The sequence below is a fragment of the Cygnus atratus genome, chromosome 20, assembly GCF_013377495.2.
Source record: "Cygnus atratus isolate AKBS03 ecotype Queensland, Australia chromosome 20, CAtr_DNAZoo_HiC_assembly, whole genome shotgun sequence".
NCBI classification, from domain to species: domain Eukaryota; kingdom Metazoa; phylum Chordata; class Aves; order Anseriformes; family Anatidae; genus Cygnus; species Cygnus atratus.
Genome location: NC_066381.1, coordinates 896,782 through 909,704, shown reverse-complemented (window position 1 = coordinate 909,704; position 12,923 = coordinate 896,782). Strand labels below are relative to the sequence as shown.

The following is a 12,923-nucleotide window of genomic DNA, read 5'->3' as shown; positions in this document are numbered from 1 at the left end:
ATCGTAGCAGGCCAGACAGTCTGGGAAAACACTTTCACAGCTCCAGGAGGATTTCCTCTTTCCTCTTTTCAATTGTTCCTCTGTGCTGCCTCGCTCTGCTCCCCCTCCCCATCCGTGTCCTCAGGCCTCCTTTGCACTTGGGCTCACCCGTCCCTTCGGGAGCAATCACCACCTGCAGGAGCTGCTCAGGTGCTGGGGGAGACCCTGGTCTCTGCAGTGGGTTCTGTTCTGCCCGTGCTGTCATGTGAAGGGGGTGGCTGCAGAGCTGCTCCCGGCTGCCTCTGGTCAACCCCAACAAGCTCGTCCTCCCCGGGACTGGTGGGGAGTGACAGGACCAGTAGCTCTGTCCTCATCCTCCTCATGGTCACCCATGTAGGGCAATGACAACAGCTCAGCATGACAGGGAGGAGGGTTTCTATATGTTGTCACCAAGAACATGGAAGACCCCTACAATGGATGTATTCAGAGTAAATATCTGAAAACGTCTTGCCACAGCATTTGCAAGGATTGCACCAAGGCTGCCTTCGCTTCCTCACTGCAGCTCTCACATCCCAAGGTGCCACATCTGGCGGTGTGCTCCACGGCCTACCCATGGGTCCCCCCTCCCCGCTCCTTCTGTGGGTGCCTCCTGCCCTGCTATCGCAGCCGCCCCTGCCCTCCAGGTCCCCGTGTTGGCCGCCCAGCTGATGGCACTTGTAATGCTGCCCTGCCACTGGTGTCCCTCCCCACCCCAGCGTGCTCCTGCACCACCCAGGGCCCTCCCTGCTTTCCTGGGGCCCCCTGGCAGGAACCAAGAGCCATTTTTGTGCTCCATAGTGGCCACCAAATCCTCCACCGAGCTCCTGCGCAGCACCGCGTGGCTGCCCGACGCTCCCAGGGAAGGCTCCCTCTGCCCCCAGTGCTTGACAAAGTTCTGCCTGCCCCTGCCCACAGTGCCATCACCACAAACATGGGGATCGGCTCTGCCTCTCCAGATGTCAGCTCCTGCCTGTGAAGAAAGCTCTCAAGGCTGCTCCAAGGGAGGTAAACACCATGCTGAGGCTGTGATGGGCCCTCTCCTGGCCTCAGTGCCTCGCACACATCAGTGCCCACAGATGCAGAGCACAGGGACTGCGCTGGGTGCTGGCTTTGGCTTCATGACCCGGAGTTTTCCCAAGATGTCTGTGCACATCTCTGCTGCACCCCTTCTACCACAACCCGGCAGGGCCTGAGGACTTAGCAGCCATCTCCAGTCCAGTTTGCTCCCAATTTCCCCACCTACAAACTCATCTAACATCCACAGCCTTCAGCTTGCTGGGGAACAGCAGCATTTTGGAAGCAGAACCAGTGCCGTGGCAAGGGGCTGGCTCAGGTAGAGCGGGATTGAATGGTGCCAGAGCAGGGCCGGACGGTTCACAGCACCATCCCCAGCACTGCCCAGAGCCCAGGCGAGCGGCCTGCCTCGCCCAGCACCCAGCCCTGCCCACGTCCCTGCCCCTGGCCTCGCACCCACGGGCAGCAGGAGCCTGCGGGCCACAGCTCTGCCTGCATCACGTGGCATTTTTTCAGCAGCATTGCTCTCCAAGTCTTGTCTTGGACGTCAAGGGTCTTGTTCTGAGCCCCCCAGCTTTGGGCTGCTCTCCTCTGAGCTGCTCAGGTGCCGCGTGGCCTCCATGGTGCTTGAGGAGCCCAGAGAATGAAGAAGGGGGGCCCAGCGCATGGCCCAGCCCCACGTAGCGTGGCTGGGTTTGGGGCACAGGAAGGATGTTTGGAGAGCTCATGTGTCTGTGGCTCTCCAAGGGATCACACTCTAGCTTTGGGCCCCGCTTCGTTCAGGCAGGGCAGCATCCAGCATGGCCAAGACACCAAGCGGGGCCCTCAGGACTCATGGGCTGAGGTGGCCTTGATGTTCCTGGGCCAGGCCGGCCCTGGAGGGAAAACATGCCCCAGAGCCACCCAGAGCTCCCAGAGTATTCAGGGACAGGACATCTGCACATTCTCTTTTCCAAAGCAGCTTCCAGACTTGTCTGTTGTTCCACCATGCCCCAGGCACTTACACTCACAAGCCTTCCTATCCCTTCTGCATCACAATGTTTATTCCCACCAGTGCTCTCCATCTCTCCACACCTCAAAAAGTGCTCCCAGATGCAGCGTCACTCTCCCCTCAAGCTCACCGCCTGCCCTCTGCTCAGAGGCCGCGTTCCAGTGCGCATCTGCCAGGCTGCCTTTAGACGTGACCTCAGGCCAGTGTGCAACATGCTCCAGAGGTGCCTGTTTTCTTCTGGGGAGAATCCACAGAGCAACTCGGATGCAGGGATACACAAACCCGTCTGATATGTTCAAAGAATTACTGAGCATCTGCAAAGAGACCAAAAGAAAAACAAACATGCGGATGAAAGGATTCCTGTGACATGACAAAGAGGGAAAAAAAGGAGAGGGATGAATAAGGCCACCCAGACAGGTCCTGGGCTTTTGGGGAGCCCACCATCCTCTTGAGGAGGGCTACCTCAGCACCTGCACCATGGCCAGAGACTGTCACCACCTGCGTGTCCCCTCTGCCTCTCTGCTGCGAAGCACGCATCCCAACAAGACATTGGTGCGATTCCATCCTCGCGGAGCTCCTTTCTGCAATGCAGGGACATTGCTCCCTACCTCCCTGACCTCTGCCCTGGCCATGCGGGTTGGTTGATGGCTCTACAGCTAAGAAATGTGCCTCGAATCTCATCCTGTTGCTTTTGCACCCTCCCCAGAAACTCTTCTCTCCTTTACCAAGGAGTAAGAAACATGCACCTCAGCAGACTTTTCTTACTGTCCGTGGCACCAGCCATCAGTGACATCCATCCATCTTCCAGTCTTCCACAGCTTGCTCCATTGACATTCAGAAGTCCCCTAGCTATTGTTCAACAGCTCCTTTTTCCTGTCACAATAGCAAGCAGATGTTTTCATCCATTAAAAAAAATAAATAAATAAAAGAAGGCCGCCCATGGTCTTCCAGAATAACCAGAGGAGCTGCAATTCTAGCTATACCCAAGGGGGCCATTGGAGGAGGATGGTGACAGCGATTCCCATCCCTCTCTAGGTGCTCAGGACGGGTCTACCAACCCCATGCTGCAGTGCGGAGTTTCCAGGCAGTGAGGACCCTCCAGCTCCTGTGCTGTGCAACCCCCTGTGGCCCCCAACAAGGAGCAGGGGTGGGGCTTCAGATCTCTAGGAAAGTCACCCTCTGCAGCCTGGAGCCCTGCCTGCCCTCACATCTGCAGCTCTGCCTCCTCTTGCAGAGCCCAGATGCTGTCTTCAGGTGGGGATGGGTCTTCTTGGTGTCACCTACTGCCAGGTGGCCTTAGCTCTGGGATGCAAAGTTACGGCCCTGCTTTGGGGCTCAGAGACGCTGGCCACTGTTGCAAGGGTCAGGCTCATGGCAGGAGACGTCTGGCTCACCAAAAGATGGGGGATGAGAGAGGGTTACACCCTTGGACCAAGCAGCATTGCTGCAGCCAGGCACTGACCACAGGCACAGAAAGGTGCCGGTGCTGCCATGGCCAGCACTGCCGTCACGGAGGGAAGCTGTGATGGGCACTGCCGGCTCACGAGCGGTACACAGAGCCCTGCTGCATGAAGGATGCGGTGGTGCAGCACTGGCAGCGTGCTGGGAACTGTCTCAAGCAGAGGAGAGTCTTAATGCTGCACGGGGCTGAGCAGGGAGCTGAGCCAGTGGGAAGTGGGCTGCCACCAGCACCGGCTTTTGCCCTGCGCTGCCTTGGTGTGCGGCTGGACAAGGGGGTGCAGGCAGATGGGAAGCAGAGCTCTGCAGAGAAGGGAGGAAGGCAGAGCCTTCAGTGGCTTTAACCTTTGGACAGATTCTGCTGGCTTATAAAACGAATCAGGTCCAGGTCCAGCCACTGCTTGAAGCACGGCTGGACAACAGGTCCCACTCTGATCGGGACTCAGGGCAGAGCTTGGCCCCAAGGGCTGTCCAAGGGAGAAAGGAGGAGACCCCTGGCAGGGAACCTGTGCCCACCACATGTCCTCTCCACAGGGGCCCTTGGGTGCCCCTGTCCTTATCCCTGCCCCTCCTTTTCTCCCACCATGGCCATCCCCCAACACATCAGCCAAAGCCTCGCGGCAGCTGAGCCTCATTGCAGCTGTTTTGGTGGGCACTACTTGTCCCTGTGAAGGTGACACCACCTGGGCACAGCACAGCCTCTCCGCAGGGCTCCCGGAGGACCCTCATCCCTGGGAAAGGTGGGATGGGAAGGAGATGTGGCCTGATGTGGCGCCATCAGCCAGTGCCAGCACAGGGCGCCCTGAGCACGGCAGCTTATGGGGACAGGCAGCCAGGCATGGGCAACATGAGATGCAGATTGAAGCTCTTCTGGGGCTGCACAGCCATCAGTGCTCCCAGATCCCAGGCCGAGCTCTAGAGTCAGTGAGTGCCAGGACCATTAATAGTGCAGTGACAGTGTTTAAATTGGAGCTGCCACTGCTGCAGACGCAATAACTCCTCATGCCCGAGGAACTGATTAGCAATGGCCCCGTGCTGCATTCTCCTTCACCCTTTGTGGAGCGAATGAGGGGAAAGGGCTCAAACCCAGCGTCTCAGGCTGTGGTGCACCCTGCCCTCACCAGGACCATCCCTGTAGTGGTGACCTGTACCAGTTCCTGTGAGTCCGAAAGCCGGAGCCCCTTCTGCAGAGCTTCAGGGCTGTGCTGTGACTTATTGTCGAGTGTTTACTGTCATTGCCGGGGAGACATTAGTTCAGATTATGTCAAAACAAAGTTATTCCAAGCTCAATCCTAGAGAAAAATATTATTGTAAGCAGTGATTGGCGAGGGGCGGCGTGTCCACCGCCAGCAATCCCAAAGCCCACGGGGTGGGGGGAGATAGGATCTTTGTTTTCAAGCCAGGCTCCCAGCCAAGAGCAGCCAAAGCCGAGGTAGAAGGGAGATTTTGTGAGGCAGCCAACAATTCAGGTCAAAGCTTCATCTTCTCCAGAAAAAAAAAAAAAAAATCTTTAAACTGTAAAGAGAAAGTCCTGTTCCAGCTCCAGCCTTAGCCAGAGAGCATATGTGCCATATTGTCCAGGAATTGAATGTAAGGAATCCAGATATGCCATGTTATCCAAGAATCACATGTAGGAAATCCAGGAGTGACTTGTTATCTAGGAATCACATGCTGGGAAGCCAGACACAGCTTGTTAGACAGGGCTTGTATGCAAGGAATCCAGATGTGGCACATCAGCCGGGGGCAGGGCGCGAGGATCCAGATGTGCTGCATTCCCCCAGAGCTGTGCGCGGGGATGGGGAGCAGGCAAACACGTGCAGGCTGCACCCTGCGCGGAAGCGCAGGTACCCAGCTGGCTCCTGCCTTAGCTCAGAAACAGACAAATGCAAAAAGCAGCCTCAAAAGCAGAGGCTGAGCCGAGCCAGTCACGAGCTAGTAGTGTGGGGGGCCAGCCTGCAGCTGGGCAGAGAAGAACAAGCTAGGAGAGGACGATATGTGTGTTCTCAAAGCTCCATGGGCTCAGACTCTGGCTCTGGAGTGGGGAGGCCATCAGGGAGAAGTGGTGATCCTTTTTGCTGGTGCTAGACACTGACCCTAGAGCCACCACACAGCATCCAGGAGCAGGAGGGACCTTGAGGGTTGGTCCAGGCTTGGCAGGTGGAAGGAGAGGCACCAAGGAGAACAGACAAGGGTATGAATGAGCCTTGAGAGGTGCAAATAAGGACAGCAAAATGCAGGCAAAGTCTCAGGAGACATTCCCAGACGGTGAGATAGAGTGGGCAGTGGACACCTCTTCCCAGGGCTGGCAGGGCTGGGTGGGAGTGATGGAGCCGGCTCCCTGGGGAGGACAGGGACAGGGCTCAGAGCAGGGTGCCCAGCCCCAGGGAGCTGGAGGTGTTTCCCAACCCATCACCCCTCATCCCACCCCAGGGCAGCACCCAGGATGTGGGCACTGCAGGAGGCTCTGTCTCCAAAAGTAAGCCAACAGGGTTGCTGCCACTGCCCCAGTATCCCAGGAGCTCTTTCCTGATCCCACTGAGAAGTCCTGGGTGATGCTGAGTGAAAGGAGATCTTCCCCCACACGTCTCCATGACATGGATGGGGGCACCTCCGCAGGGCCACCCATTGCAGCCACAGCTGCCAAGCCCCACTCCACCACCAGCTTGCAAGGTGTGCACAGCATCACGGAGCCAGGCTGGCCACCTCCTGGCCTTCAGGACAAAGCCTGGAGCTGCTCCTTACAGCCCCCTCCCCAAAGCTGTGAGCTTCCCATAATAGTGCCCTACAGGGCTCAGGTGCACTGTTGTGACCAAATCCCCTCCTGCCCACGGTGTGCTTTCTTCTCAGCTTCTTCTCACAGCATCTATTTTTGTTCCCCCCTACCCACCTCCCACTGAACCTGTGCCAAAGAAATAAAGCACAGGGCAGCTCTGGGCACTGGCCAAAGCAAGAGCTGTGCAAATGGCACCAGGCAAAATGCCCAGTATTATTCTGGCACTGAAACAGCCCCTTTAGAGGCTGGCCAGAGCCCTCCCCGTCCCCAGAGCTCCTGGAGGAAGGGGCATCCAGAGACTGGCCCCAGTCATGGCAATGCTCAGACCCAGCATCCTGCAAGCACATCTCTTCTGCTCCTGTTCCTGCCATGCTAAAAAGTCTCCTGGTGACACAGGCATTGGGGCTCAGATGGGCTAGAAGGCAGGAGAGACGGAGAGGCCCATTCCCTTCCGCAGCCAGGTGGCTGCCCACTGGTAACCAAAGGCTGTCCTCAGGGCCATGGGGCAGGGCATGAGGGGTCTGTTTGGCTACACTAAATGTCATGTACGCTGTCCCCAGCCTGGTCTGCCACTTGTCATTATCGTGTTTGGTGGCTCATATCTCTGTATCCCACAGCATCCTCCATTCCTCTTCACTGTCTTGTCCATCTCCTGTAACATTTCCAGTGCTCTGCAGATGATGTGCTCTGCAGGTGGCTGCTGCTCTTTGCTGCTGGACCTGGACTCTCTCTCTTGTGAACACTCTGCCCTTCTGCTGGGCTGGATGCCCCCTGCCCCAGGGAAAAGCCCTTTACCCCAGTGAAGCTGCTCTATCCCCTCTCGGCAGCCCATCACTGCTGGGAAGGAAGGGGACACGTGCAGGCACTTGCTCCTGCTCTGGGAGCTGCTGATCCTTCTGGACCTCCTGGAGCTGCTCTCAGAAATGTGATGGAGCTGTGGCTTGTGAGCAGACACCGTGCCCTGCTCAGAGAATGGAGCTTCCTCCTCATCTCTGCATCTCCTGGCCTTGTACCCAGCCAAAGCAATCCTGTGTTCACCCCGCTCCCCAGCCCAGGTACCAGAGCTGGCACTCGTTCGCTCATGTGCCTGCACCCCCGTCCGTGTAAGCCATAACAGCAGAGCGGTGACAACTGGTATTCCATCCTCTCAAGGACCTGAGACAGGGGTTTGTGTCCTCCCAGCCCCAGGAGCTGCAACATGGTCCCCGGTCCTGCAGATCATTCACAGCACTGCCTCCATGTCTCCCACCCTGGTGCTAACATCACAGACTGTAGCCCTGAGGTGGATCAGAAACCCCCTTCCAACAAGAATCTGTGCACACCATGAACACGCCAGCTGGTTCCTCACAAGGGCTGCGAGGGAACGGGATGCACACCATGATTTCTCCTACAAGCTGGCCCAAAGCCTGGCCTGCAGGAAGGCTTTGTGCTGCTGCGCCAAAGCTCCAGGCAGCAGCAAATCCTCCCCCCATCCAAAAAGCTCCTCCAGTGTCCAGTGGCCCTTGAGGAGTGGGAAACTGCAGCATGTTTCAAGGATGAGTTTGTCTAAATGAGGCTTCCAGCCAGTTGACCGTAACATACATTTGTCAATGCTCCTGAAAGCCTCCCCCACCAGGAAACATCTTTATTTTCAAGTACCTATAAAAATGGTCACGTCACCTCCCAGCCTTCTCTTAGTGAGTGGCACAAGCTGAGCCTGGTGCAGCTCGTTTCCCAGCCCCTAGGACCAGGGGACCACAATGAGTGGACACCAAGTCTGGTTGCAGTCCCCCCTCCTCAGCCTTCAAACTCCAGCTCCTGGCAGGTCTCCAAGGGCTCAATATTGTCATGTCTTTCCAAGACTTGTTCAATGTCAGTGTCAGCATTTCAGGGACTCTTCCAGCAGCTCATTCTTGGCTCAAGGGTATAAGTTAACCGGGCCTGTTGGTCTGAAGTTGCACAGCCTTCTCCATCACAGATGTAAATATTTTAGCCCCCACAGGGGTGAACGCTTCTTTATGCTTCGACCCAAGCACAGACTGGAGTCATCTGTTGCATTCTTCTGGTTTTGCTTCTTACCGTTTGACTCCATATGTTTTGCACAGGGCTGAGATTGGGGGTTGGCTTGGTTTGGTCATCTTTAATGTACATTTCTAGACTTCTCACTGCCATTAGCCAGTGAAAGCTCATTGATTTATTTGGTTTCCCCCTCTACTACCTGTACAGTTTAACCAGCAGTTCTTTAGGTCACTGCAGGCTTCCCTTCTCCCCACCCTTCCGGACAGTGCCAGCTTCTCCATCCCACGGGCTAGACCCAGCTTTGGACACATTCCATTTGTCCAGTGCAGCAGTGCCCGGCTCAGCAGGAAGCCTGCTCCGTGCAGGAGATGTCTCCTGCCTGCTCTACACGAGCAGTGGCAGGACAGGGGGGAGCACCCCACAGGCTCTGCTTGAAGCACTAACCCTGGAAATTTCCTCACCACTCGTACAACTCCTGGGCAGTAGTAGGGCCATGACCAATTTTTAGGGGTCTTGAGAAACTGAATCGTGCAATTTTGGTGCTCAGCAACAGCTGGAGGAAGTGACCCCCCCGTGTCTGCTCACAACCTGCCAGAGCCCTTCCCAAGGCAGGAAAGAGCTCGAGCCATGGCCCACCTCGTCTGATCACACCTGCCCAGCAGGATGGAGCAGCCCAGCCTGGAGGTCTTCACCTTTCCGAGGTCCTCACCAGCTGGCATTGTCCCACAGACCAGGAGATGCCACCAAGGTCTCTTTTCTCCTCTGATGGCCACTGCTCCACACTGCCAGCTCTCCCACCAGCTGACTGGGGCTGCTCGGCATGAGTCACCCCTCCAGAAGGCATGGTAGAAGCAAAACAGAGAGGATGAGGAAGAGAAAAAAGCACGTTACCCTCTCTGGGCAAGGACACAGGCCTTTACTCAGCTGCCTTCCCTCCATGCCAGCCTCTGGCTAGGCTCACGCCTGGTTCCCACCTGCAGCACACCTCAGGGCACTGGAGTCCTCCCCCAGGTCACTGCCACCCCGGTTACACATCCAAACCACCGCTGACAGCTTTTTCCCTAGGAGAATTATTTTGGTCTATGAAATCATGGCTTTGGGGCATTGCTGGGATGTCCTTGAATGAGTCCCAGCTTTTGCTAACGCCTCCCACTCTAAATTTACAGTCCCAGTCAGTCATGCCAGCGATTGTTTCACATTTTAGAAAACTGACCTTTCAGATGTCCAAATAAACACGTTGTTCATTGATGTCTAATGTGAGCACAGCCACGCTGCTCTCCGGTGCCTACAGATCCCCGCGCCTGAGAGCAGCAATTAACTCGTCATTAGCGGAGCAGAGTCTGCTCACTCATCACCCTGACAGTGTCCAGAGCTTTCCGCCATGACCAGCTCTTATCTGCAGTTTTTAGAGACTCTCAAAAAGTCACATTATTGGCTGCAGAAGATATCCGCCGAGTGTCTACCAGGCGTCTCCAGGCGAAGAATTCTTTCCCCCCGAGAGCCTTTCCTGCAGGCTGGAACCGCGTTTCTCCCACACGCTCCTGCCTCTAACAAAGCAGCTCTGCTGCCTCCAGGTGCCAGAGCCATCGTCGGGCCATGGTCGTGCCTGTTCCTCTCGGCCCCCGTTCGGTGAGCGGTGTGCCTCCCCGCAGCTGCCCCGTGCCTGGGGTCACGGTGCTGATGGATATTTTTATCAGCTGTTCCAGTGCCTGAACAAGCCCTCCAGGCAATAGCACTTTCATTTGTTGCTCATCCCATTCCCACCCCCCACCCCCCTCCAAGAGGCAATAAAATACTTTAGCTTTGTTTTTTGTGTTTGTTTGGTTTTTGGCCGTTATTTGCCATGGACTGCTCTGTAAACCCCCCAGATTCCTCCAAAGCCAGATGGGTCCTTTGCCATGTAATCGGCAGCCCTGGGGAGCGAGTCCCTCCCATCTGCTTTCATCCCCCAGTGCCAGTTTGTTTGCCGTAACTCACACTGTTCCTGGCCATGGTTTCGCTAGACTGACTGCTGCCACTATATTTGTATTGTGGGTTGGGTAATAGCATAAGGACACTTCATGTTTCTAAAACCAGCTATTTTTGGGACATGTTTGTAGCTATGCTGCAACTGAGGTCAGCCTTCCAGCCACATGCACACGCCGGCCTCCTGGAGACTGCCCTACCCTGTCCCATCCTATTGGACATGCACTGGCTCCCACCTTCCCAGCCCTGAGCCAAAGGGCTCGTCCCCCCAGTGCCAGTCACCCACAGGGGAACCATCCAGCAGCAGCCGACGTGGGGTGCTGTGCCCACCAGACTCGCCTCACTCACACGTATGGTCCACGCCAACCTCCCAAGGCCTCCTTTATCTCCCAGGTAGGAGGGAGGAAAGCCCCTTACTTGCAGGAGGAAATCTGGCAGGGTTTGGAAGACAAGTTTATGAGGCCTCCACATGCTCTTGGGCCTTGGTGGTGCTCTGCTAGGTGCTGGAGATGATGCAGGTGGTGCTTGTTGTTGGTCACACCAAGGACCACTGCTGCAGAAAGCCCTTCCAGTACTGCCCCACGTTTTCCACCCCTGTGTCATCCAATAGCACATTCAGCTGCTCCAGTAGCGGTGGTGTGAACCTGGCTCCAGCATGTTGTATGGATCATCCCATCTCAATGCACCTCCCATGGCATCCAGATGCCTCTGTGGGGACTGACCAGGGCATGGGTACAGTGACCTCCTCTCCCACGGAGCAACCCCTCCAGCATGAGGCCCTACTCCAGGCCAAGCGCTCTGTGCCACGCAGGAGAGGGCCAGGTCCCACCACATCGAAATGGACTCTGCTGAAGGACGTTCCCACAGGCCACTGGCAGAGCCATAGCTTCCCTCAGGCACTCACGGGGCACCTCCTTCACACCAAGGAAAGGGGATGGGAAATGCTGTTGGTTCCCACACAACCCCAGCCTCTTCCAGGGCAGACCCCGGGCCCCAGGGCAGACCCCTTGCCTCGCAGCTCTGCAGCACATCGCGCTGTTGGGCCCAGGACATCGCCGGGCTGGAAGGCAGAGCCCAGGTGCAGAGGACCAGGTGGCAAAGTCTGTCCAGGCCGCTTCTGGTAGCAGGCGAAGAGGTCTGGGGGGGCTCGCTGATCCCTGTGGGTGCAGAGCAGATCATCTCCAGCGTCTGCAGCGCGTCCAGCCAGAGCACCACGGGGCCATCACGCCGCGTTTCAGAGGCGCTGTCAGCAGTGACTCATGGAGTGAGAACACACAGTTCTGTGGGACCGGAGAGCCCAGGGAGACAACAACAGTCTGAGATTTATTCCACAAAGCAGCCTGAAAACAAACCCCAGGAATGTTTATTATTTTTCCTATGCAGCGGGGAAATAAAGCACAATTGTCTTGTGCTTGGAAATGCTGGCATCCCCACACACGGCTCCTCCGCGGAGATCACGGCCACAGCTGGACGTTCCCAGCCCTCAGCCCAGGCTGCCTCCCTGCGGTCTGCGCCGTGGAGGTAGGGAGTTTTATGGAGTGGCTGAGCTGGAACCTGATGGGAAGGGTCACCCTGAGCCACAGGAGCACCTGCCATGGACGTGGCCCCAGGAGATGGAGCCAGCAGGTTTGGGAATGGATCCCCACATGGAAAGCAGGATCATCCACCTGCACTGCTGGTCGTGCATGCACGAGCCTGGGACTGGGACCAGCTGCTCCCAACCTAAAAACCATGAGACCCAGGTGCAGCAGGAGCAGGGGGACCAGGGGAGAGGAGGGAGAGAGATACCCAGAGCATTAGCAAGGGATGTAATCACCCCCAGCCCCAGTGTTGGTGGGCATGAAAGATCTGGCCTCTGGTGCGGGGCTGCAGTGCCAGGATTCTCGTACCAAAGGCACACAGCGCATGCTGGCTCCACCCTCCCTCGGAATCCTCTCCGCACCCCTGTGCATCCCCACCCCAGCTCCTGCTGCCAGCCATCTGCCCCTCGCAGCACCGGGCAGCACCACCTCAGTCCAGGGCTCCCGCAGTGCCTGAGTGAGGTAACACCAGGGACATCAGCTGTTCTGCTCCAGCAGCACCCACCCCACCCCAAATCCTCTGCAACAAGCAGCCGGCAGTGCTGGAGCCACTGAACAGGACGTCGGAGATGTCACAAGGCACACTAGGGCTTACCCAGTCCTGATGCCCTGCAGACCTCACTGAGACCTGCACACTAGCACAGATTCACCCCAAAACCCAGCACATCCCATCCTAATGCTCTGTCTTGCTCCACTAATGTGCCGTTTCCAAGAGATGCCAGCCTCTGCATCCCTTCCTGAGGTGCCTGCCCTGAGGCTGCACCCCCCAGACCCGTCCCCCCATTCCAGGGATCAGGAAGAGCGGTGCTGGGACTGGTGTGACTGGGCCGTGCGTGGGGACTGGGGGCAAACACCACTGGTGATGAGTGGTGGAAGAAAGGTCCTTGGAAGGGCAGGCATTGGCAGTGCTCAGATGGGCAGCTCATCACAATCCCAGCACATCGACAGGCAAGCACACAGGGCTGGGAAAGCCAAGGACAAGCTGCCCCAAAGGGTGGCTGAAGCCACTGAAAGTCAGTGGCAGGAAGATAAGCGCTGTAAAACTCCCAGGTATGGAGACCAGCAGCAGCAAGCAGGAACTGTGGGCAGTGCCAGCCCATGCACAGACATTTTGGCTGCCCCAGAC

The 12,923-nt window shown here is 57.0% G+C and overlaps 1 long non-coding RNA gene across 1 annotated transcript; it reads right to left on the bottom strand.

The window, feature by feature from the left end:
* Positions 1 to 2,068: 2,068 nt before the first annotated feature.
* LOC118254149 (uncharacterized) lies at positions 2,069 to 9,904 on the bottom strand. Its single transcript, XR_004780600.2, has 3 exons — positions 9,466 to 9,904; positions 8,889 to 9,083; positions 2,069 to 2,337 (listed from the first exon to the last, which is right to left on the bottom strand). It is a non-coding gene; the product is annotated as an uncharacterized LOC118254149 (long non-coding RNA).
* Positions 9,905 to 12,923: the final 3,019 nt, after the last annotated feature.